Source organism: Schistocerca serialis, chromosome 2 (genome assembly GCF_023864345.2).
Source record: "Schistocerca serialis cubense isolate TAMUIC-IGC-003099 chromosome 2, iqSchSeri2.2, whole genome shotgun sequence".
Taxonomy (NCBI): Eukaryota; Metazoa; Arthropoda; class Insecta; order Orthoptera; family Acrididae; genus Schistocerca; species Schistocerca serialis.
Genome location: NC_064639.1, coordinates 898,993,869 through 898,998,278, shown reverse-complemented (window position 1 = coordinate 898,998,278; position 4,410 = coordinate 898,993,869).

Sequence of the window (4,410 nt, the reverse complement as noted above, 5' to 3'; positions counted from 1 at the left end):
TCTCCACCCCCTCGTACTCTTACGGATTTTTGGACAGCCCTGCATAACTCAAGGTGTCAGTTCCCTTCAGCACTACTTCAGACAGTCGAGTTCATGGCACGTCGTGTTGCGCCACTTCTGCGTGGCCTTGGGGTCCCTTCACGATATTAGGCAATTTCACCAGTTTCTTTGGCTCTTCAGTGTACATTCGATATTAACGAATGTCTCCTCTCCAGAAACGATTTTCTTACATTTACCAGTCTACCTTTTATATCCTCTCTACTTCGACCATCATCACTTACTTTCGTGCCCAAAAATCAGAATAATCTAATTCCCTTAGCATTACATGATTTAAGCCTTCCTGACTTGAAGTTTTTCTGGCAGAAGGAAAATTTTTCTTTATCTTGTAATGCTCTTAGGTGATTTTTTAAAATAATTTTAGATGCAAAATTTGTACAAAAATATGTATCTGTTTTCAAAACATACTTTGTACACTTGGCTTCATTTTATGGACTAAAATAACCAATTACGAAATATTCTCAATTGCAATAAATACTAAAATGATCATTCAAGAATTACCATGCAAAATGACAAAAATAGCATTCTATTATACAGTGGAATATAGCGAACTAAAAACATCCGTATTTTCTGCTGGTCACTAGCTGCTGTGCGCTGCAACAGTGACTTGCTGATATTTTCATAGTGATGCTCAACAATTGGCAACACTTGCGCATGATGGAATGGGTTAACATTCAGAAATGTCCGCCTTTCGCTCGCTATATTTTACTCCTGCTACTTTCAGAACTTCAAAGAGTGGATCACAGTCGACATTGTAAAAAGGTTTCTCCAAAGGTACGAAACCTGCGGAGATAGGTTTGCCTTTCCTTAACCTCTCTTCTGGAATAAGTCGTAGGGTCCATACTACCTCGCGTGTTCCTGAATTTCATCGAATTTTAAACTCATCTTCCCCGAGGTCGGCTTCCACCAGTTTCTCCTTTCTCCGGTGAGGAATTCTTTTTTAGCATTTTGCAACAGTGATAGCTCGGTAATTTTCACATCTGAGAGCAACTGCTTTCTTTGGAATTTGAATTATAACATTCTTCTTGACTTCTGAGGGTATTTCGTCTTTCTCATATATTATGCATATCAAGCAGAACAATTATTTCATGGTTGCCTCTCCGAAGTATCTCAATAATTCTGGCGGATTGTCGTCTACTGCATGGTCCTTGTTTCGACCTAAGTCTTTCAGTAGTCTGTTAAATTCTTCTCGCAGTATCATATGTTCCATCTCATCTTCATCTACGTCCTGTTGCATATCCGTAATATTGCCTTCAAGTACATTTCCCACGTATAGTCCCTCTGTGTACTCCTTCCACCTTTCAGCTTTCTTTGCTTCGGACTGGTTTTCCGTCTGAGCTCTTCATATTCGTGCAACTGGTTCTCTTTTCCCCGAAGGCCTCTTCAATTTTCCTGTAGGCGGCTTCTATCTTTCCCCTATTGAAATATGCTTCTAAATCTTACATTTAGGCTTTTCTTTTCCTGCTTAACCATTTTGCACTTGCTACCAGTCTCAATTTTTAGACCTTTGTGTTCCCTTTCGCCTACTTCATTTGCTGCATTGTAATATTTTCTCCTTTCATGTGTTAAATTCAGTACGTCCTGTGACGTCCAAGGATTTCTATTCTGCTTTTTTTACGTATTTGACCGTCAGCTGTCTTCCCTGTTTCATCTCTCGAAGCCATCTATTCGTTTTCTATTCTATCCCTTACCATGTATCAGCTCGACATTGCCTAATGCTCCGTTTGAAACTCTCAACAATCTCTGTTTCCTTCAACCTATCCAGGTCCCATTTCCTTCATTTCCTTCCTTTTTGCAATCTCTTCATTTTTAATAGGTAGTTCATAACCAGTAAATTATCATCAGAGTCCACATCTGTCCGTGGAAATGTCTTGCAGTTCAGTACCTGGTTTCAGAATTTCTGTCTTACCATTATATAATCGATCTGAGACCTTCGAATGTCGCTACGTCTCTTCCATGTAGATAATTTACATGATTCTTAAACCAGTTGTCAGCGATTATGCTCTGTGCAAAATTCTACCAGGCGGCTTCATTAGTTTCTCCGGGTCCATGTTCATCTACAATTTTTCCTTCTCTTGCTTTTTCTAGTACCGACAGTTAAATTCCGTTAATTATCCAAATAATTTCTTTTATCTGATCAATCTCTTCATCACCTTCGGTGTTAGTTGGCATATAGACTTTTTCTACTGTGGTAGGCATTGGCTTCGTGTCTATCTTGCCTACAATAATGCGTTGACTGTGCTGTTCACAGTAGCTTCCTGTTTTCTTATTCATTGTTAGACCTACACCTGGATTAGGCCTAATTGAATTTGTGTTGCTAATCCTGTACTCCTCTGACCAGAAGTCCTGTTCTTCCTGTTACTCGTGTGTAGTTTCTTGTGAAGACTTGTCGCTTTTGTTCATCGTGACTATCAGAAACGTTGAAAACCTGATACGTCCTACACATCACGTAAAATGTGTTTTATTGTTTATTGTCACGAATTATGTAGTTTAAGGAGAACGAAAATCTCCTCTTTAAAAACTGACATGGCTTCCGCAAACAGAGATTTTGCGAAACAAAGTTCGCTCTGTTCGTTCATGAGATTCACATCGCCGTAGACAGAGGTACGCAGATTGATTCCGTGCCCCTTGATTTCTGAAAGGCATGCGATACAATTCCGCACTGTGATGTAGTGAAGAAAATATGAGCTTACCCACTGTGACTATATTTTTGATTTCGTTGCAGATAGAACGCAACATTCCGTTCGTAATGTAAGAAAATCTACAAATGTAAATGAACATCGGAAGAATATCGAAAGGAGTGCTATGGGTTCGCTACTGTTGACAATTTATATAATGATCTCGTGGATAACGATGGACGCTAAGTGACGCTATTCGTGGTCAGTGCTGTTGTGTACAAGATAGGTACAAGGGCACAAGGCTGCACATACACTCCTGGAAATTGAAATAAGAACACCGTGAATTCATTGTCCCAGGAAGGGGAAACTTTATTGACACATTCCTGGGGTCAGATACATCACATGATCACACTGACAGAACCACAGGCACATAGACACAGGCAACGGAGCATGCACAATGTTGGCACTAGTACAGTGTATATCCACCTTTCGCAGCAATGCAGGCTGCTATTCTCCCATGGAGACGATCGTAGAGATGCTGGATGTAGTCCTGTGGAACGGCTTGCCATGCCATTTCCACCTGGCGCCTCAGTTGGACCAGCGTTCGTGCTGGACGTGCAGACCGCGTGAGACGACGCTTCATCCAGTCCCAAACATGCTCAATGGGGGACAGATCCGGAGATCTTGCTGGCCAGGGTAGTTGACTTACACCTTCTAGAGCACGTTGGGTGGCACGGGATACATGCGGACGTGCATTGTCCTGTTGGAACAGCAAGTTCCCTTGCCGGTCTAGGAATGGTAGAACGATGGGTTCGATGACGGTTTGGATGTACCGTGCACTATTCAGTGTCCCCTCGACGATCACCAGTGGTGTACGGCCAGTGTAGGAGATCGCTCCCCACACCATGATGCCGGGTGTTGGCCCTGTGTGCCTCGGTCGTATGCAGTCCTGATTGTGGCGCTCACCTGCACGGCGCCAAACACGCATACGACCATCATTGGCACCAAGGCAGAAGCGACTCTCATCGCTGAAGACGACACGTCTCCATTCGTCCCCCCATTCACGCTTGTCGCGACACCACTGGAGGCGGGCTGCACGATGTTGGGGCGTGAGCGGAAGACGGCCTAACGGTGTGCGGGACCGTAGCCCAGCTTCATGGAGACGGTTGCGAATGGTCCTCGCCGATACCCCAGGAGCAACAGTGTCCCTAATTTGCTGGGAAGTGGCGGTGCGGTCCCCTACGGCACTGCGTAGGATCCTACGGTCTTGGCGTGCATCCGTGCGTCGCTGCGGTCCGGTCCCAGGTCGACGGGCACGTGCACCTTCCGCCGACCACTGGCGACAACATCGATGTACTGTGGAGACCTCACGCCCCACGTGTTGAGCAATTCGGCGGTACGTCCACCCGGCCTCCCGCATGCCCACTATACGCCCTCGCTCAAAGTCCGTCAACTGCACATACGGTTCACGTCCACGCTGTCGCGGCATGCTACCAGTGTTAAAGACTGCGATGGAGCTCCGTATGCCACGGCAAACTGGCCGACACTGACGGCGGCGGTGCACAAATGCTGCGCAGCTAGCGCCATTCGACGGCCAACACCGCGGTTCCTGGTGTGTCCGCTGTGCCGTGCGTGTGATCATTGCTTGTACAGCCCTCTCGCAGTGTCCGGAGCAAGTATGGTGGGTCTGACACACCGGTGTCAATGTGTTATTTTTTCCATTTCCAGGAGTGTA